This window comes from Sorex araneus, chromosome 4 (assembly GCF_027595985.1).
Source record: "Sorex araneus isolate mSorAra2 chromosome 4, mSorAra2.pri, whole genome shotgun sequence".
Classification (NCBI taxonomy): domain Eukaryota; kingdom Metazoa; phylum Chordata; class Mammalia; order Eulipotyphla; family Soricidae; genus Sorex; species Sorex araneus.
In genome coordinates, this window is record NC_073305.1 from 124,680,443 (window position 1) to 124,703,237 (window position 22,795).

The 22,795-nt window shown below is 33.8% G+C and overlaps 1 long non-coding RNA gene across 1 annotated transcript in view; it reads left to right on the plus strand.

The window, feature by feature from the left end:
• Positions 1–21,336, plus strand: part of LOC129404171 (uncharacterized) — a 64,096-nt gene extending 42,760 nt beyond the window's left edge. The window contains exons 4-5 of the long non-coding RNA XR_008629706.1: positions 9,749–9,869; positions 20,231–21,336. This is a non-coding gene — a long non-coding RNA (uncharacterized LOC129404171). The remainder of the gene's footprint in view (positions 1–9,748; positions 9,870–20,230) is intronic.
• The last annotated feature ends 1,459 nt before the right edge of the window (positions 21,337–22,795 follow it).

A 22,795-nucleotide genomic window follows, 5' to 3' on the forward strand; every position in this document is an offset into this window, starting at 1 on the left:
CCAGAAGAAGAGAACAATATTCTTAACAAAGAAAAATAAATCATTTCTGTAACAAAACAGCATTTTAAATATTACTGAATACATGTTCTAAATGTCAGCAAATTCAAAGAATGACATATTTTGCATTTCATATTATTTAGATGTTGTTAGGAAACATATCTACCGATTCTCTATCTTGGAAGGAAGCATACTATGACAAATAGCTTGGAAAAACTTTGCAAAATTTCAAGTGTTTTCAAAATATCAACTGTTCGAAGGAAAGACTATTATTAGTCCTGCTTTTCTGAAAGAGAAAATTGCGTCTCAAAAATGTAAAGCAACCTTTCGATGTTCAGTGAGGAAAAAAGTATGTGTTTCCCATGCTATATTCCACTGGACTTAATGGAATAAGGGAGACACTTATTTATAAAGTATCACTTACAATAGGGAAAATTGAAGATAAACCTAACTAGTTCAAATTATATTCTTGTTTTTGGTTAATAACAGCCTATTTAAAACATAAAGGGAGACTAAAGAGGCAGAATTTGAAGAGAAGAGCATGAATAATGAGACAAAAGAGCTGACTAAATAAACAGAGGTATTCTATTTTTAAAAATTTACAGAAATAAAGTTATTCATGATTCTTTGTGTACTCTAAGACAAAGACTTTCTTCTATTAAAGGAAGTTTTTTATTATGGCCATGCTTTTTTAAAAAACATAAACAGAAGAAAAATTGTACTTTCTTTATTAAACTTGATTTGGTTCTTCTAAAAGTTTAATTCTTATTTAATTTTCTTGTTTATTTTAAAATACTCCCCTGGTGCTGAGACTGAGCAACTCGCTTTAGTAAAATTCAACATGAATATGTTCAAGTAGCATAAGTGCCTCTGATACTAATGAATTAGCATTTATTTTTGTAAATTCTCTTAATTATCTGGGACTATTTTTTTACAATGCCCAGCTTTCCACCCTATAACAATGTCTGCTTCTGTTCTCCAAAGTATGTGCATATAAAGGCAAATATTCTTAGCATAGATAATATAATTTCCCTAAATATAATAAATTCAATAAATTACCCAATAACTTTTATTCTTTCCCTCTCAATATTCTCCTCTGTACTCCCAGGTTTATTCTACTAAATTCTACCTTTCTGATTGCTGATTGGTCAACTAGATTAAATACATGTTCTAAATATCAGCAAGTTCAAAGAATAATATATTTCACATTTTCTTTTACTTAGATATGGTCAGGAAACATTCTTACCAATTCTGTATGTTGGTAGGAAGCATACTATAACAAATAGCTTGGAAAAAAATATTTGGGTACAGAACTTTTTTGTATTAGGCCATGACTTTGCAGCAACTCCAGGCTTGCTTACTGTTCTGCCATGAACTACCAAACTGTGAGTGATCTATTCAGCTAGTATTTCATTTTCTTACTCTGAAGTCCTGGATTTGAATGTAATTAATACTCTTTACTTTCATCAATGGCCTGAAGAGACAGTACAGTGGGTAGGGCATTTGCCTTGCATGCACCGACCCGGGTTTGATTCCTCCATCCCTCTCAGAGAGCCTGGCAAGCTATTGAGAGTATCCCATCCGTCCAGCAGAGCCTGGCAAGCTACCAGTGGAGTCTTCGATATGACAAAAAACAGTAACAAGACTCACAATGGCGACGTTACTGGTGCCTGCTCGAGCAAATAGATGAACAATGGGGCGACAGTGCTACAGTGCTACTTTCATCAATAGGTGGCAAAACTTATACCTTTTTGTTTGTTATCTTGTTACCTTTTTTGTTTGTTTTAGCTATGGAAGAAGGCATCCTTTCCTTTAATCCATGTCCTATAATCGTTTGATGCTTCTGTCTTTATTAATTATTTTTCCCTAGGAAAATCAAGGGAAAGATATTTTGAACAGTAAGAAACTTGGTTTTAGATCTGCTGACTAAATTATGCAAAAAAAGGAAATAAAATAATCACTGGATTTTAAATTAGTCTTTGCATTTGATAATTAAAAAACAATGAATACACCTTTATGTTAAAATTCAGATAAAGTTAGAAACCAAGTTTTAAAGAATGAGTCTTTAGATGATACTTATCTATACTTTGGAATTAAATAGAATTCAGTCAACTCTTTAAATTATTATTTCTTAATTTTGGTAGGTTTTGACCCACCCACAGTACGCAAGGTTTACTGCTGCTTCTGTGCTGAGAGATCACTCTTGGCAGCATTAGTTTTCAGGGTTCTTTATATGTGGTACTGCAGATGGAATGAAGGCTGGTCACATGATAGTCAAATGCCCTACCTCTCTCCTATCTCTCCAGCTTCAGTTCACTTGATCAACAGGTAAAACAATTATTCAACCTTTTGAATAAACTACTGTATTTAAAAAATTTTTATATTAACCATAATAATTTTCATCTGTCTTTCTTCATAATAGATACCTGATTATTCTATTAGTGATTTGGAGATGGGATTGTTAGTCACTCATTTCCACTTGCAAGGAACACTTACTCTTAGTAGTTTTATCTTTATATATTCCTCACTTTAAAAAAAATCACATGTATAGGGATCACCGATTAGTTTTCGGGAAAGAATTCAAAAGCAACGAAGACTGACCTGTCACATAAAGGATAATGAAGGATAGATCTTGGATGACTCACAGCAGTATGCATTGATTCATCTAGAGATTAAAATGTGCCTTAGTGTCTTTGAGCTTTACAACATGTGTTAAATGGATAGATGTGGACTGATATATTTAGATTTTTTTAAAGAGAAATTTAACCGAAATATAAGACATATGTTTAATGAATATGAATAAAATATAGTTGAAATTTTCAGTCATTTTTCTCCAATAAATTATGATTTTGACATAATTGAAAATTAGAATGGGTTTATCTTAGCCTTCATTATTTTACCTATCAATTTTCTCAAAATTTGAACATAGATTGATGAATACATCCATTCAAGATTTATGATTCAAGACACAGAAACAGAAAATTTGGATATGAACCCAAATGTGTTTCTGTTAAATAATTTTCAGAGTATATCAAACCATTTTTTGTTTTTTGATTTTTGTTTCTTTTCTTATTTGATAATGATGAAGACTATATTAATTTTCATCAATATACCCAGACATAAAATTATTGCGGATATATAGCCCTGAATCACTTTCAATATCATATATTACAAATATTATTTGATAGGATAGGCTTAGCAAATTAAATACATTTTAATTCCAAAATGTTTGGGAAGATGAAGCTACAGAAGAAATATATCTATTCTATTAGAGCATTTTAATGCTCATAAAAATGTGAAGCGCAACTTGATAAGCTACATGATCATGTCAGTCTAAAAATATGTGATGCTATTTAGTTTATTACATAATTTTTTCACTTGTTCTACTTTAAAGCACATCTAAGTATGTCAGTCCAAGTATACCCATTTAACAAATGTACTGAGGCTCAAAGGTATTAACGCACATTTTATTCTCTAGTCTGAGACATTGTCATCTTGACCCCTGTGTACTGCTGTTAAACACAGAGGATTTACTTTGAAGCTTTCATTTAAGGAATTGAGTTATTATCCTTTGTTTGACCTTTGTCCATGGCATATTTATCATGATGCCCTGTAAAACTATAATGTGTGAGAAAAGTGAGAAAAGGAAGTAATATATTTGTGATTTATAAAGAAAGGAGGAATGGGTATAAATCAGAATTTTGAAATCCATTCATAGGTGCCTCTTACATAATCCATTAATAATCTCAAAATCCCTCCCTAAAATGATTTTTTTCACATTCATAAAACAATCATTAGCAAAAGTAACTAGAAATTAATCATGATTTGTGATTTTTAGGATCTACTGCAGGTATTGTTTATATTTATTACTGGAAAGAAAAGAGAGAAACAACATTATTCTTTAAAATACAGAAAGAAATGATTTTCAAGCTGTTTCCTTAATGAACTAGAAATAGTAACCCTGTCAAATTTAATATAAAAATAGTGTTATAAGCCTATGGCATCCATTTATTACTGAAAAACAAAAGCCTTCATCCATTTCCTTTAGAGAATGACATTTTTGTAATTTGCTGCCCATTTCATTTGTTCTAAAGGCCTTCGTGGGTGACAAATATCCCACAGAAATGGCTACTGATACTTGATAGGATAATGTGCAGCCCCTCAGGACAAGGGCAAAGGCAGCAAACTTATCATCCTTTAGTTTAGCTTAGCATGGGTCAGTAACAGCGCCAGAGGTGACAGAAGATGTTAAAGTGTGGGAAGCAAGAGCTGAAAGCTGTAGGAGGCAAGTTTTTATAGTTTATCCTTTCTTTGGCCAAGAAGCAACAGAGACAGCTTGAATCACATTGTTGATTTGGTTCACTGCACGCCATACTAACTGTTTTTGGAAAAGAGCGAGAAGGAGAAAAATCCAACACTTATGGGTCATTCTCACCAACAGCATGTGGCATTTCAACATGTCCTATAGGAGGAAGGAATGCATATTTAATATTTCAGCTTCAAGTTCATATTTTAAGAATGCATTCTCCTGCTAGAAGGTCTGTAGTGAATAATCAGTAGGACATCACCGTTATATCAACGTGCTAATTTTGCAGAGAAAAAAAAAACCCTTAGCAGTGTTGTCTTGCATGTGGGAATTTGCACAGTATTGTTTCCAGTGTAAGAGTGGATTTAAAGAAAGAAAGAAACTGCTTCTGAGGCTCTCCTCAAAAATTTTAACTTACAAATGTAGTACTTTAAATTTATCATTAACATTTGTCCATTAAGGACAATTGACTTGCATGAAATCTGAATATACATATTTTATTCCCTAGAAAATTAAATCAGCATAGAACTCTCCCTCAGAATATTGTAGAAGAATGATATGCACCAGCTGGTATATTACTCCTGATTCTATTAAAATATCATGTGGGCAAATTCTTCTAAACACTTTTCAGGTTTTAAAAAAAGAAGAACCTGGGAAGAAAAATGTAAGTTCTTCATTAGGCAGGTATCTTTCGTCATGACTGCCATTGCACACAATGACACACGGGGAAACGTGATAGTTATGTTGTGATATCTCTGAAGGCACATCTGGTAAAGTGATTCCTGTTTTGCAATATTAAGAAATCACTTTTTTATGTTACATGTGATCTGAATTAAGTTTTTAAAAAATTAAATTGTGCAATGTAAAATTTCCTAGAGGGCTGATAAAAAACTAGACATGGTGACCTTGTTTCACAAGCAAGATACCGACTCTACATGAATAATCAACAGATTTGATGAGAATTTTAAGTCACCATACCTTGCAATATAACAGCCACAACCTCTTTGAAACATTTATTTCCTTCTTGACACAGAAAAAAGACCCACTTCTAAATCTTTTCTTGCTAATATATATAATAAATTATGTCATCAACAGAGAAGGATAAATATTAAAACATATGCTATAGAATTTTAAACAAAATTTTATTAGATATTTCCAATGAGAAAGATCCTTTGCAATACAATATAAATATTAAAATGTTATAAAATAGGTAGCATTTTCTAGGAGACTCCCTTTATTCCAGGTATAACTAAAAACTTTCATAACGCTGAATTACAGGAAAATGAAGACAAAATGATGCCTACTTTGAAATAAGTATGTTAAACAGTTCACATACTTTATCTCTAAAACCTGGTTGTGTGTTCCTAATAGCACTACTGCTGGTTAAAATTTATACAGTACTTTTTCCATTGAGTTAGAAATTGTTCCCTTTTCAGAGAGGTTCATGTTTATTTCCAATGCAGAAGAACTTGTTTTAGTTTTGAAGGTAAATTGAACAAGTGATTGCTTTCATATATCATGTAATTCCTTACATGTTGATGGCTGTAACTTTTCTACTTAACACATTTTATTCCTTACCATGCCTGTCACTGGTTTAAGCAATCTTCGGGTAATTGATTTCTTCTGTAAAACAGATAACATTTGCTTAAAGCTCTCCTGATAGCTTTACAGCTTTTGCATTAGGAGAAGCACTTCCGTCACCACTGGCATTCTTATAAAATATAATTATTATATATCCATCAAAGACTAAAAGAAAAGGGAATAGGAAATGCAGTGCAAATATTTCTTAAATTCAGCATTACAGTAGTCATAACACTACTAGTTGCTATCAAAACACCACTTTGATTCACTCTTGGTCCAATACTCCACCCTCTCTTTGAACTTCATTGTTTATTAAGAAACAATGAAGAAAAAAAAAACCTTAGTCTTTTTCAAATTAAATCTACGCATAAGATTTCCTAATAAGAAATCAGAGTATATTTAATTCAAGTGGTGGCTATTTCTCAACTCTGGTTCATATATTTTCTCATAACATCAGAAAAGTAAATATGCAGTAAGCTGCATATTTATTTTTGGTGGGACATGCCAGAAGTGATCAGAGCTTACTCCTGACTGCACTCAGATCACTTCTACTATGACTTGGAGCATACGGAGTGCCACAGACTGAATCAAGGTCTGCATACAAAGCAAGTGCCCTAACCACTGTACTATCTCTCACACTCTGAGTTGACTAATCTTTCCCTTCTAAATCTCTTTACACAATAGAAAGCAGGTTATTTTTCAAATCCAAAATGTAGTTTACTAAAAGAATATACACTGCAAACTGAACCTGTGAATTAAAGACAGATAAAAATCAGTACAGAATAGTTAAGTGTGAGGGAGTGGAGAGTTATTTCTAGATGGGAGTGCAGATTTATCTGCATTTAACATTTATCTAGAAAAGGTCTATAATAGAGGTCTATAATGTTAGCTATAAGCTAACAGATCTTTTGCTATGATAGATGTTCTTCATTTTCAAGTGGAAGTCCTAAATAATGTGTAAAAATTAGCACTTTTACTTACCATTTTTATGTTTTCTCAGTGGAATCATATATGCATAACTCCTGCATCAAGCATTGTTTTGCACACTTGTGAGTGTTATAGTTTTATAGTTATTGTTCTCTGAATAATAATTTCTTAATAATTCTCAGATGTTTCTAATTTCTTCAATTTAAAATTCAATTTCTGGACCCAAAATTAAGAGTAAAAGTGACTTCTTTCCCCGGGGTATTCATTGGAAGGTACAAGTTTGGTTCTGGATACTTTATGTTTTTCTGGCCCTCTTCATACTTTGCCTGTCTTGCTGAGCACACTTTTCTTTACCCTCACTCATGCAATATCCTACATTCTTCCAATTTGGTCTATTTTCCAACATTCTTTCAAGTGATTATATGATTCTATGGTCACAGATCTGCCTCTTTCCCCAACTGAATTGCTTGGAAGTCCCATTATCTTTCAGGCATTCTTTGTACACATGATTAGTACAGAGCAGGAACATTCTCTCCATATGCATTCTGCTCACTGTTTTATGTAATTCCCATTATATATTATCTTTAGATTAACATATGAATATATCCTGTTTACTTCTCAGGTATTGTGCCACATAACTGATAGTGTCAATTTTAAGGTTAGTGTCAATTTTAAACTCCTAGATAATAGAATCTCTGCTTGAGCAGTTTTGTTTTTTGTTCAGCGACTATTATAGTATGAGATAATTAATATTCAGTAGGTACATTTGCTCATTATGATATTATATATTTTCTAACTGTATCAGAGCAATCATTCACTATTATAATGTTAAGGTCTCAAAAAAAGTAAATGTTTGTAAAATAAAACAAGTCACAGTTTGTCATTTATGTATTTTTCCCTTCACTGATTTTAGGACTCTCAAAGTTTGCATTTTATTGTTTTCTTTAAAAAATATATATACATGTATTTTGGGGACCTGAACTATAGTATAGGGTAGGGCATTTGCCTTGCATGTAACTGACCTGGGTTCAATCTCCAGCATCCCATATATCTCCCAAGCACTGCCAAGAATAATTCCTCAGTGGAATCAGGAGTAACCTTTAAGCATCACCATGTGTGACCCAAAAAGTAGGAATAACAAACAAACTGACATTTTTTTACCATGCAGTTATAAAGGTTTTTTTCTGGATTATGTGTCCCAGGTCATCAGAAGCAAGAGAAGGGTCAATGGGATCCCATCCTCAAAATGGGTTCTTCATAAAGTGTTTCACCTTAGCAGTAGCTAATCTCTAACTTTTTAATGACATTTATAAAGTTGTTTAAAATTTTCCTGAAAATCTGTAGCATGTATTTGGACTCTAATTTATTTAGGGAAAATACATCAGAATTTATACTGGAAGATAGACAGCATGTTTGGAACTTGCCTTGCATGATGTTTTCCCAGGTTCTATCACTGGCATTCCATATTGTCCCCTGAATCCTATCAGGAACAATCCCTGAGCACAGAGCCAGGAGTAATCTCTGAGTTCTGCTGGTTAGACACCCCCCCACCCAAATCAAACAACTAAAAAGAAATAGGAGAGAAGCAATTTTTACAAATACTCTGATGAAATATGTAATAGCCCAAGTCCCAAGTTCTAAGTCATACTAGCATAATTAAATTGGCTTAAATATTGAACAATAACTCAGATTGTGTATTTTTATAAATATTAAGGTACCTTTTATTGATTGAAATTGATTAAAAATTATTAGTTGAAAAATCAGAGGAAAAAACATTGGCATTGTCACTGAATTTTGAGAAATATTTCACTGTCACTGTCACTGTCATCCTGTTGCTCATCGATTTGTTCGAGTGGGCACCAGTAATGTCTTCTCATTGAGAGACTTACTGTTACTGTTTTTGACATATCCAATATGCACTGATAGCTTGCCAGGCTCTGCCATGCGGGCTCGATACTCTCGGTAGCTTGCCGGGCTCTCCGAGAGGGGCGGAGGAATCGAACTTGGGTTGGCCGCGTGAAAGGCGAACGCCCAACCGCTGTACTATTGCTCCAGCCCAATATTTCACTGTGGTTGAAATATTTCTATTATTTATTTTTGAGAAAGTGTTTCAAATGCAAAATTAAATGTCTTTCTCAGAACCCTAAGCAAGCTTTCTAAGTGACTTTTATATGGAAGTCACTTGACTTTTGACAAATTTTAAATGCCCAATTTCTTTCTAGCCTAGAACAATGTGAGATTGGTGTTAATTCTGCCATTTAATGGAAGTTTCCTTAGTCATTGTAGTAACAGTGAAGATTTCGACTTTTTTTTGGGGGGGGGGTATTGTATTGGCAACCAAACTGTGAGCAAAGTATAAGCTCCGCAGTATCCCACATCACTGGTGCACCTAGATATTTTTTAGTATGAATGATTAAAAAGATGTATAAGCTTCAGATTTATTTTAAGGAATGCTTCGTACCAGGATCTGGGAGATAGTTCAAAGGGTTTTAATTCATAGTTTACATAAGGGAGCTCTAAGTTTAATACTCCAGTACCTTATGGCTCTCTGAACACCATGCCATGCATAATTTCTGAGCACTATTAGATCTTACCTAAAACCAACCAAAAAATGAATTATTTTACGAATATTACAGGTTTATAGGTTAATACTCCCTTCAAGTATAGGTATTTGGTGCCACCTTTAAATACTTGTGCATCTATATGATAATGTGTCCTACAAATGTTAAATTATGGTCATTTTAGGCAGTGATGTTTAGTAGTGTAATGCTGATTTCTTCAAACACTCTCAGACTTGAAGCACAGTTGATTGCATTAGCAGGTATGTAACTAGAAATTAGCTGACCTGCCTGAGAACTGCTAAATCTCATACTCATGGGCTGTGAATTAATTTGTGGCCACAGGTGTTGCTAGGCTGAATTCCTTATGTTGTGACAGGTCAGAAAGGAAACCTTTGGCACAGCTGACTCGAGTGTGCTCAGCACCGGACTCATGGCAGATGCCAATAAGATCATGGTGATTTTGAAGCTAAGAGGATCTTTGCAACTTGTATGAATGTGTAAGTCATAATGTTTAATTCTTTTATTTCCTTCCTATCTTCATTTCAATTTTTCCCCTCTCTCTTAATCTCTTAAAATTTAATATATTTTTTATTGTTTTATATCTTCTTCAGTCTCAGAGTGTGACACTGGGTAAGTAAACCCTCAATAAATGCTCATCAGAATGAAAATATTACTGTATACATCATAGTCTTATATATTTCTGTAACTAGATGAACATGGGCATTTGTGGTTATTAGAATCCAATGTTGCCAATTGTTACATAAAATCTCAACATTATCTTGAAGCTTTTGGCAGAATGTAGCAGTATCACTGTATTACTGCCACCCCCCTTGTTCACTGATTTACTCCATTGGTCCCAGCCCTGAGATTTTAGCAGCCTCTCCTTTCTCGTCTTTCCCAGTGATTGGAGGCTCTTTCAGGTCCAGGGAAATGAGACCTGTTATTGTTACTGTTTTTGGCATGTCGAATACGCCATGGGGAGCTTGCCATGCTCTGCTGTGTAGGCAGAATACTCTCATAGCTTGTCAGGCTCTTTATAACACATATATATATGTATATATATGTATATATATATATATATTTACCTCTATGATGATGTGTCGAAGTGGCCACATGGTCCAAGAATATGTTCACTCATGTGTTAGGCTTGGCCTGAGTGTGTGGAAAGTGGCCTGGAACATGGCCAAGGTTGGGTAGTGGAGGTCGGCTTCTGGGGTTGGGTCCCTTGGGGCAGGGAGGGCTCTCACCTGCCCCGCTCTGGGGTGCCCCGAGTGGAAACTGGCTGGTGTGGAGACCAGTGGCATGGTTCTGGGGGCCTCATTTTATGCTCCCTTCCAGGAGAAGCAGCCGTAATTCTGGAGGGTGTAACAATATCAGAAAAAAGTAGCAGTATCAGAAAAAAAATTGAACTCTTAAATATTTGACCTATATTATTGCAATGCTAAAATATTAAATAAAAGTCATTTTATATTGCTTAAAACAAGAATTATTGGCTTTTAGGTCTGGTCAAAATGCTCCATTATGAAAAAAATGGGTAAAATGGTTTTCATCTAGAAATAAACAAAATTTACAAGGAAATAAGAATCAATAGAGAATTATATGCCCTGAAGAATTTAAAATATGTTTCAGAGGCCCAAGTTATAGTACCATGAGGAAGACGCTTACTTTGCATGCAGCTGACTAGGGTTCAATCCCCAGCGTTCCTTATGATCTTCTGAGCCATGAGTGATCCCTGAACATAGAGCTAGGAGTAATGCTTAAGCATCAACAGATGTAGCCCAAACCCCAAATAAGTAAAGAAATGAAATATGTTACTTGTCTCTATTAGGAGAAATTCCAAGTTTTCGTACATAAAGAGAGAGAGAGTCTATAAGGACCGGAACTAATATGACTTCAGTAGTTATTCTGTTCACTGGAAAATCAGTATTTCTTATTTCTTATTTTCTTCCAAGAGACTGTGTTATTCAAAACGTTTAGGTTATTAAAGTCCAAGAAGTTTTTATTACCTTCACGTGGCAACCATTGTAAACATAAGTCGATCCACTTTCATAATGTAAAGTATTAGGTAGGATATCCTAACTACATGGGTTGTGCAGCAAATAGCAGAAAGCAAACACTTTTTTTTTCAGGCAAGCTTGCATTGCTACTATTTTTATTCTTGACTTTAAAAAATTAGCATTGCATGCAATTAAACACAAGATATTTTAATTTTCAACATTTTTTACCATGGTGTGCATAAAGACTATGATTACTTAAGCTTTATTAGTATACAATGGTTCTAAAGAGGCTTAGCCAAGTAGCAGTCTACATATGACTTAGTTGTACAAAGAGGCATTTTATTAATAATATAGTTTGGGGAAAAATGAGCAATTGTGCTATCATGTTTATGGTCAGGCATTTAATCTACTATGACGATTTCATAGCACTAAATAAAGTTGAAGACACTAAGCTATGATTTCTGTCAAGTATTGATAAGCCACTAAATTTCCAAACCATTATTCATTTTGATAATTTTCCCATTCAAATAAAATATTTGCCTTGTTTTATATTCCTAATAGGTATGTTAAAATTATAGTCTTAAAATGAGACATTATGTGGTAAATTTGCTTATATTCTATGAAGATTGAGTGTTTTTCTCTTGAAAAATTATTTACTGTTTTGGGTTAACTTGGAGACAACTGACATGATCATGAAATATGTTATGATATTTGGCTCAGAGAAAACAAATTTCAAAAGCATATGAGGTTGTAGTGTCCTAAACAGTCATGTTAGTAGGTAAAGATTCAGGAAATGTAAAATCACACAATAACAATGTAAAGATTGCATACATCATTCTAAAGCAAGATATGCAAATATTCATATAGTTATGGAAGAAATCACGATTATCCCTAAAAGCTATATATTATGGGGATTAGGATATATTTCATCATGCAAAAATTAGTTTACTTTTTACCTTATTGACCTGTTAATGAGTACAAGAGGCAACGCATAGACATAACAGTCTATGTCTATGAAGCAAACATGACACGGTATAAAACTCAGTCAAATCCAAAATAAAACAGTTGCATATTAAAAAAATTATTATTTTAGGGGCTGGAGAGATAGCACAGCGGGTATGGCATTTGCCTTGCACACGGCCGACCCGGGTTCAATCCCAGCATCCCATATGGTCCCCTGAGCATGGCCAGGGGTAATTCCTGAGTGCAGAGCCAGGAGTAACCCCTGTGCATCGCCAGGTGTGACCCAAAAAGCAAAAAAAAAAAAATTATTATTTTAGAACACTGAGTAGTTTAGGAACTATATGTTAAGCAGTACCACTATGGTAATCACTGACTAATATGCATGCCAATCTTAATCTTTGTTGGAACTGATACAAATATATGCCCATAAACATATTGATGCTTTTAACTTTGCTGATTTTATCACTCTATACATATAATTTATCCTAAGTTAAAAATGTGAAAACAACACTACACACATAGAATTGTGTATGCAAAAAATTGAGAAGAATTATTTTCTAAGATGTTATAGAGGTATATTGAAATCTGACTTTAAGATTAATATATAAAGTAATAAAGAATAATAATGAATTTAGCAATTTTACTATTGTAAAAAACATTATTTCTTAGTTACTAAAAATAATAGATTTATGAGATTAAATACTTTTCTAAATCTAAATCACATATATTGAATAATATAAATCACATGTATTTCATTATCTCATATTTCAACATTTTCTATCAGTGAAATTAATGTCTTAGCTCAGAACTTTATTAGTTAGCATGTCTTTTCTTTTGTAAAGTGTTAACAAATGATAAGTTTGGAAGTTTGACACTTCATCTTAATGTCTAAGATGTCATTGGATGAAGGACATGAGTCTACAAATTTTATGCAAAGATATGGGAAAAAGGGGATAATTCTGAAATCACTTGAGTGAATACAGAGATTAAAATAATTTCCAACCAGTGCTGGCATGGATATGGGGAGAAAGGGACTCTCATTCATTATTGGTGGAAATGCCAACTGGTCCAGCCTTTTTGGAAAACAACATGGACATTCCTCCCCAAATTAGAAATTGAGCTCCCATATGATCCAGCAATACCACTCCTAGGATATATCCAAGAGATGCAAAAAAAGAGAAAAAAACACAGTAGAAATGATATCTGCACGTTTATATATATTGCAGCACTGTTCACAATAGCCAGAATCTGAAAAAAAACCCGAGTGACCAAGAACAGATGACTGGTTAAAGAAACTTTGTTATGTCTAAACAATGGAATACTATGCAGCTATTAGAAGACATGAAATCATGATATTTGAATATAAGTGGATGGACATGGAGAATATCATGCTAAGTGAAATTAGTCAGAAAAATAGGAACAGACAGAATTACTGCACTCACTTGTGAAATATAAAGTAGCATATATGAGACAAACACCTAACGACAGTACAGATATGGGCTAGGAGGATCACACCACGGTTTAGAAGCCAGTCCTACATGCTTGGAGAAATGGCATTTGGGATGGAGAAGGAACTACTAAGTAAATAATGATTGGAGAGATCGCCCAGGATGGGAGATATGTGCTGAAAGTAGACCAAGGACTAAACATGATGACCTCTTAGTTTCTGTACTGCAAATCATAACACCCCAAATTAGAGAGAGAGAAAGAAGGATTGTACCTGCCAGAGAGACAGGGAGTGGTATGGGGTAAGGGTGGCAGGAAGGACACTGGTGGTGAAAAATGTGCACTGGTGGAGGGATGAGTTCTTGATCATTGTATGACTGAAACGTAATCATGCAAGTTTGTAACTGTATCTCACGGTGATTTAATAAAACTTATTAAAAAATAAAAAATAAAAAATTCCAACTGTGCTCATAAATACTCAAACCATTTCTTTGAACTTGACTATATTCAAAAACAAAGGCTAGAAAATTTTAAGAATACAAAATCATCTACCACCCAAGCAAGGTAAATGCATAAAATCTCATATCTAATCAAAAACTAATTAACATGCAAAGAAGCATATAAGGAAATCACAGTATATGATGAGGGAAATCTTAATCAAAATCAAACCAGAACTAACACTATTGTTAAAATAAGCAGTCAAGAATATTTGAATATAGTGAAACTATATTACCTTTGTTCATTCCAGTAAAAAAATATAGAGAAAATATAAAATGATCTACATAAAACTCTAAGACTAAAAGCTATTATTCTTTTCACCAAGAGTAAATTGAAATAGTTGAGTAGAACATCAGAAGTTGAAGAAAAAGAAAAGATTAATGTACTTGAATACATAAAAATAGGTACTATCTGGAGGCATGAGAGTTATGCAGTTAGAGTTAAAGCAGTTGAGAATTCATTCCTTACTTGGAGCCAACACTGCTTGATTCTCAGTACTACAAAAGGTCCCACTGAGCACAGCCAGGAATAAACCTTAGCACCTCTGAGTATGGCCCCAAATTAAAAAAAATAAGTAAAAATAGCATCATCTGGAAAAACTAATTGGTAAATATTAAGGGTAATAACAAAAATTGCATCAGTGACCTCTACTAAACAATGATGTTTCCTACTGGAATATGTAAACTGGAGTATGAAACCATAACTATACAAATCCAAGAATCGTTAAGAAATCAATGTATTGGGGCTGGAGCAATAGTACAGCAGGTAGGGTGTTTGCCTTGCATGCAGCTGACCCGGGTTCAATTCCCAGCATCCCATATGGTCCTCTGAGCACTTCCAGGGTGATTCCTGAGTGCAGAGCCAGGAGTAACTCCTGTGCATTGACAGGTGTGACCCAAAAATCAAAAACAAAAAAAAAAGAAAGAAATCCACGTATGAGAAATATAAACAAAATAATTTTTCTAATAAAATATAAGTTGGTGCAAAATAGGGATGGTGAGAAAATACTTAATAGCAGCCTAAAGAGAAGAACACATTAACACATAGAGAAACATAGACAAGAAAGGCGGTGCATTTATTATTCAAAAGTTGTGAGAGGACAGTGGATCAATATCTTTGGAAGTGTTGAAAACAAAATGTGGCATCTGATATTTGAAGTATCACTGTAAAATAAAAATGAAACTAAAACTTCTAATATTCACAAAGGCAGAAATAATTCATCATCAGCTGACCCACATGGAATAAAATGTTAAAATTTGTATTAGACAGAAGGGAAATTTATGAGAAGGAAATATGGATCTATACAAATAATTTCAAAATATCAGAATATCAGACATAGAAGTTTAAATTTATAGTGTATATAAATTTAAACTACTATTTGCAATTAAATTACTTTAAAAATGGCCAAATTTTAGGGTGTTTGAGAGATAGCACAGTGGGTAACCATTTGCATTTCATGTGCTGACCCAGGATCTAGCTGACAGGAGTGATCCCTGTGCAATGAGTCATAAATCCACAGTGTACTGCTGGGAGTAGCCAACCCAAAATTTTTAGAGACCACTTTTTTAGTCACATGTAGTTTATATTTATACTTATATATGCACAAAATTTATTTTTATATATATACAATTTATATAGAGAGATATCTACAGATATATAGTATGACATATATAATATACATTCTTTATAGATAAATACACAAAGTGTATATATAGTTGGTAAATAATATTTATATATGAAAATAATTGATAAATATTAAATATATTAAATATAATAGCAAAAATTACATCAGTGATTACATACACATATAGCATTACAATGATAGGATACAGGCCAAGAAAGGACAATTCAAATAACCATTTTCAGAGTTTATATTATACATGAGGTGGAATAACATCACTTGCAGATATATGGTTTAGGTTAATGAAATGAACAATTACTATGTGTAAGAAAAAAATTAAAATAATTATTCCAAGAAAAAATTTTTAAATATTTCTTCCATATATAAAATTAGAAATTACAGTCTATCTATAGATATGGCAATCAGTGGTTACTGAGGAGTCAGGTATGAGGCTACTACATATATACAAAAGGAATGGGAAAATCATTACAATAGAAACTGAAGAAACTTTGGGAGGATGGCTATATTATTATGTCAATTTTTCTGATGTTTTCACATATACATAGATACATTTGTACTATTAAGTGCATATTATATACAACTTATGCCTTTATAATTTTTGGGGGGTTTTGAAACACATTTGGTAGTTCTCAGGGGTCACTGCTGAAGGCATGTGGGACTTACTCCTGGCTCAGTGCTCAGAGATCACTCCTTGAGGGCTAAGAAGATCATCTGTGGTGCTAAGAATTACACCTGGGTCAGCTTTGTGCTAAGCAAGTTCCTTACCCATTGGACTATCTCTTCAGCTTTATCTTAATAGTTTTGAAATAATCAATATTTAGAAGACAGATATTTTAGAAATAGTTTTTTGAATTCAGTTCAGATAATTCAGCAAGTTCAAAGTACTCTTATGTCACAAAGCAAATAAACTGGTCCTTAAATGTCCACCAATATTTTTCTATAAAAAGAAAACCTATGAATTAAATGAGACGATAATAAAGATCAACTTAGAGAGTTCGAATTTTTCCTATTAATTCTCTTCTATTTAATTTTAAGTTAAAACTAATTTTCTAGTGCCATTTTCTTCTATTTTTGAGATGAAAATCTTGTCTTTTAGTGAATAGTCCAACATTCATCACAAAGATGAAATTTTCTGCTCTCTAGAGATATTTTTCTCAACTTCACAAGTTCAATTTTCATATGTATTTATTTTCTTCTACAGCACTAAGACTAGATGACAAAAATTAACTTTAGGCATTAAAGACCAGTGATAGAGTTCTTATGCATGGTTGATAGTTATGTAAATTGTTGTAGACTTTTCTCATAGGAACTTGGCAAGAATATTTTAAACTGTACTTAACCAGTTTAAAAACTATACTTTCAAATGCTTGTTATGAATAAGTTATCTAGGTATGAAAAGACTTGACTATATATTAACTAAATGGCTAATTTATAATTTTGAAACAATTTGATATAGTTTTAATATCTAATTACAAAGTATTATTTAAACAAATGTTGGCACATCCAAATAATAAAGTATGCAGTTACTATAAATGATGTTGATGACTAAATGGACCTAAAATATGTTTATGATAACTGAAAATGACAAATTGCAACTTTCAAAACAACTTTTTTAGGATGTAGCTGTTTCATATTATAAAATTCTATGTTGATGAATAGAAGCATTCCTTCTCTTCAATATTATGAAAGATGATACGGTTTTACTTTTATTTTTGTTTCTGATTTAATCTTGGAAGGTTTATGATTATAAGAGCATAATAATTTATTCCCAATATCCAGTTATCAAAGATCTAGTTAATAGTAGTATTGTATTATGATTCTTTCTTTATATTTCTTGATGCTCATTGTAATATTACTTCTTTCATTTTTAACTATTTATTTTTTATTTTTTATTTATTATTTTTTTATTTTTAGTGATCTCACTAAAGTTTTTTGGGGGGTTTTCTCTCATTTTTTTCTTAGTGATCTTACTAAACTTTTAAGTTTACTGACTTTTTTTTAATCTAATTGAATCACTGTTAGTTACAAAAGTTTCAGTCATACAATGTTCCAACACCCATCCCTTCACCAGTGTACATTTCCCGCCACCAAAGTTCCCATTTTCCTCACCACCACTCCACAAGGCTGCCTCTCTCTCTCTTCCCCCACCCCTCTCTCTCTCTCTCTCTCTCTCTCTCTCTCTCTCTCTCTCTCTCTCTCCCCACTTAGCAATGTGTTTTGCAAGACTGTTGCTGAAAGGTTATCGTTCATATAACTTTGCCTCCATTCACCCTCAAATCCTGTCCAAATTTGCTGTTCAAAGAAAATAAGTTCATGGTGACTGGAACAGGTAGGGCTTTTGCCTTGCACGCAGTCAACCTGGGTTCGGTATCCAGCATCCCACATGGTCCCCCAGACACCGCCAGGAGTAATTCCTTAGTGCAAAGCTAGGAGTAACCCCTGTGCATTTCCGGGTGCGACCCAAAAAGCAAAATGAAAAAAATGAAATTAAGAAAAAAAAGAGAAGAAAGAAAGAAAGAAAGAAAGAAAGAAAGAAAGAAAGAAAGAAAGAAAGAAAGAAAGAAAGAAAGAAAGAAAGAAAGAAAGAGAGAAAGAAAGAGAGAAAGAAAGAAAGAAAGAAAGAGAGAGAGAAAGAGAGAGAGAAAGAAAGAAAGGAAAAGGAAGAAAGAAAGAGAGAGAAGGATAGAAAGAGAAAGAGAGAGAAAGAGAGAGAGAAAGAGAGAAAGAGAGAGAAAGAAAGAAAGAAATAGAAAGAAAGAAAGAAAGCAAGCAAGAAAGCAAGAAAGAAAAAGAGAAAGAAAGAAAGAAAGAAAGAAAGAAAGAAAGAAAGAAAGAAAGAAAGAAAGAAAGAAAGAAAGAAAGAAAGAAAGAAAGAAAGAAAGAAAGAAAGAAAGAAGGAGAAAGAAAGATAGAAGGGAAGAAGGAAGGAAAGAAGGGAAGAAAAGAAAACCAGTTCGTGGTTTTATGGCTAACTATTGCTTTTTCCCCCCTCTTACTTATTTCCACTCTGAATAGTAATTTTTTTCTTATGCCTGTAGGATTTTGTTTCATATCTCTTTTTAAAATTATTTTAGGTATGTTGTTTTGGTTTGCTTTTATTTGAGGCCACACCCAATGGTCTCATTGTCTACTTTTGGCTTTGTGCTTTGGGATCACTTCTGGTAGTTTTCAGGAAAATTTATGGGGTGTGGCATAGAGAAACTGAGTGAACCATGTGCAAGTACCTGACCCATCTTAGTGTCTGGTTCATGGATTTTTGGTGTTATTTTGTTTCTTTTAGCTTGAGATATTTTTGTTTTTGTGGTTTATCTGTAATGCTATGAACTTCCTTTTTTATATTTTGCTGCATCTCATATATTTTGACAAGTTGCATTTTCAGGTTTGATTGTGTCTTTGATTATGTTTTTATCTATCCTTTGATTCATTTGCTTACCCTAAGTTGTATGTTGCATGATGTTTAGTCTCCAGAGTTTTGTGATTCTTTTTTTTTTTTTTTTGGTTTTTGGGTCATACCCGGCGATGCACAGGGGTTACTCCTGGCTCATGCACTCAGGAATCACCCCCGGCGGTGCTCAGGGGACCATATGGGATGCTGGGAATCAATCCCGGGTCGGTCGCATGCAAGGCAAACGCCCCACCCGCTGTGCTATCGCTCAAGCCCCAGAGATTTTTGTGATTCTTGCAGAATTATTCTTGTGATTTTTACCATTACTGTAGTAAAGCAGAGTTAATAAAATATCAACCTTCATAATTTATTGAGACTTCTCTGCCTGTTTTTGTGTATATCCTTGGGGATGTTCCCAGTGAATTCAAGAAGAATGTGCATTCTTGTACTTTTAGAATATACTGTATTTATCTATGATTTCCATCAGTCTAATGTGCCATTTAAGACCAAAATTTCCATGCTGTGGGGCTGGAGCGATATCACAGCGGGTAGGGCGTTTGCCTTGCACGCAGCCAACCCGGGTTGGATTCCCAGCATCCCATAGGTCCCCTGAGCACCACTAGGAGTGATTCCTGAGTGCAGAACCAGGAGTAACCCCTGTGCATCACCAGGTGTGACCCAAAAAGAAAAAAAAAAACAGAAAAAAAATTTCCATGCTGACGTTCTGCTTGGTTGATTTATCCATTGATATAATGAGGGTGTGAAAATGTAAAACTATTGTTGTATTACTTCCAATTTATCCCTTTGGTCTGCTAATATTTGCTTTACATACTGTGTTTCTGTATTAAATTTCCACATGTTGATAAATGTTTCACATTTGATTAACATTTATAAATTCACTTTGTAATCATATTTGTTAACTGGCAGAGTCTCTTGCCCCTGTACCTGGATGTCTTCATTGGGGCCCCTTGGAGCAGGGTAGGTTGAATTTCCCTCCGCACTGCGAGCAGAGGCTGGCAACCGAAGACCTCCGGAATCCAGCCACAGCCATGCTCAAGGCCCCTCTCCACACATTTGGCTGAGCCTCACACATGAAGAAACCGGCAGAAGGGCAGAAGAACCCAGGTGTGTGGGGACCTCGGGCTGAGATCCCCAAGCCTGCTCAGAACAGGACTGGCCTCTTCCATCCAGAACCCCCATTTTCCAGTAGCTTGACAGCCACACCCAAAAACTGCCCCTGGCACCATGTAATCCCATCAATGGCCAAGATCCAGAGACTAAAACCAAGCTCCTGGAAGTGGCATCTTATAGCCTAGTTCTCCCTCTGGGAGAACCTGGCAAGGTACCAAGAGCATCCTGCCAGCAGGGCAGAGCCTGGCAAGCTCTTCGTGGTGAATTCAATATGCCAAATATAATAACAATGATGGGTATCATTCCCCTGACCCTGAAAGAGCCTCCAATGCTGCACCACTGGGAAGAATGAGTAAAGAGAGGCTGCTAAAATCTCAGGGCTAGGATGAATGGAGACATTACTAGTACCCGCTCAAGCAAATTGATAATCAATTGGATGACAGTGATACAGTGATATACAGTGATTTGTTAACTGGGGGTTTGAAAAGGACAACTGTTCCTTTTTTTGGGGGGAGTCACACCTGGCGATGCACAGGGGTTACTCCTGGCTCTGCACTCACGAACCACTCCTAGCCGTGCTCAGTGGACCATATGGGATGCTGGGAATCCAACCCGGGTTGGCTGCATGCAAGGCAAACACCCTACCCACTGTACTATCGCTCCAGCTCAACAACTGTTACTTTAATATATTTTCTTCCTGAGTAAAATATAAAGGTACTCTCTTTGGGAAAATAAACAATTATAACATGAAGTAGTCATTTTTAACATCTATTGCTTTAAAATAATTGGGGCTCATATAATATACATGTAAACAATCTTAAATATAATATATATAAGCAAACTTAAAAAGAGTTATCATTATATGACTATACATATTATATAGTTTTTCTTGGAAAGTGTTGAAAGCAGCTGTAATATATACAAGTATATTATTAGATGTAAGGAGTAGAATCTTATGAGCCTGAAGTATTACTTCAGAAAAACTCAAAAAAGGACATGGAATGTCAAGGCATTTTCAGGTTCTTCTAGAAAGTGTAGGTCTTTATTTCATGGAAAAAAATCAAGGAGGTAATACAAAGGAATTGATGTTATGCTAGATAGCTTTCTACCTTTAAAAACTACATGACTCTTGTGTAAAGATGAAAGGAAAAAAATACAAGCTTTTATCAACTGGGAAGTTCAAAATACATTTTCTTATGCTGTGTCCAGGATGACATTGCTTGACACCTTAAAATCAAGTGTGTGCATTACTTAATTTTGTTTCAAGAAACTATATCTACATAGGCTAAATGTAATGTAAATGTAAATATAAAAAATGCCTGTCTGGAAATATACACTAAAGTACCCTAATAAATGGTAACTTTTGCTGTGTAGACAATTGACTCAGAAAGAAAATTTGCTAACAATTAAAGTTTCAAAATAACCTAAGTTGATTCTGTCATTGAAATAAACAGCATCAGCAAACATGAAATTATTATAAAATTTATTTTTTACTTTGAACTAACACTGGAAAAATATGATAAATAATATTAATTATGAATAAAATTTAGGATACTTATCTTATTGCAATAAGATCTTTTTACATACCTAAAGTGAGATTTTTAAAAGATAAATACAGTTATAAGAAAAACATGAATAAGAATTTCTGCTTAAGAGAAGGAAATATGATTTTTTATATTTTTTATTTATACTGATGAACACCTAAAATGAATGATTCATGAAAACTTTACATTTCTTGATTGACAGAAGAAATATTACCTGGTAGTGATGATTTAATTCAAAACAAATTATGCTAAATTTTTTTTGAATTCTGAATCCTAGAATCCTATTACTTTAGGAAATATAAAAACCAACTAAAGACAAAAGTTTCATGTGAATAAAAAATAACATCTTTGACACTGATGACTCAGAGTTAATGCAATATGACAGACTGAAATTGATCTTTAGCTTTTTGCAGAAGAAAATAAGGAAATGTAAATAAAATGCTAACTTGATTGAAGGACTTCAAAAGGTCTCAGGGTTTTGTCGATAATGATATGTAAAGCACCTGTAACTAATAATTTTTCTTCCTTTTAATGAGAGAATATTTCGAGAATTCTATGTAGGGAAGCTTAAAAATCACTGAAAATGAAAGCTAAAGGACATTAGGATGATTACCTTCTCTCAAAGATGACCAGTGGCTTTAGCTATCAACATGTTGAATAGCTCACTAAAATTTTCAACCATTTAAAAGTCCTTTCTAATTATACTGGGAATATCTCAATATCCTATCTTCAATATCTTATTGATGGTGTTCCTAATCATTATGAAGATCTTATCATTTTTCTAGAAATGATTTCAACAATCAGGTATCTCTTCTAA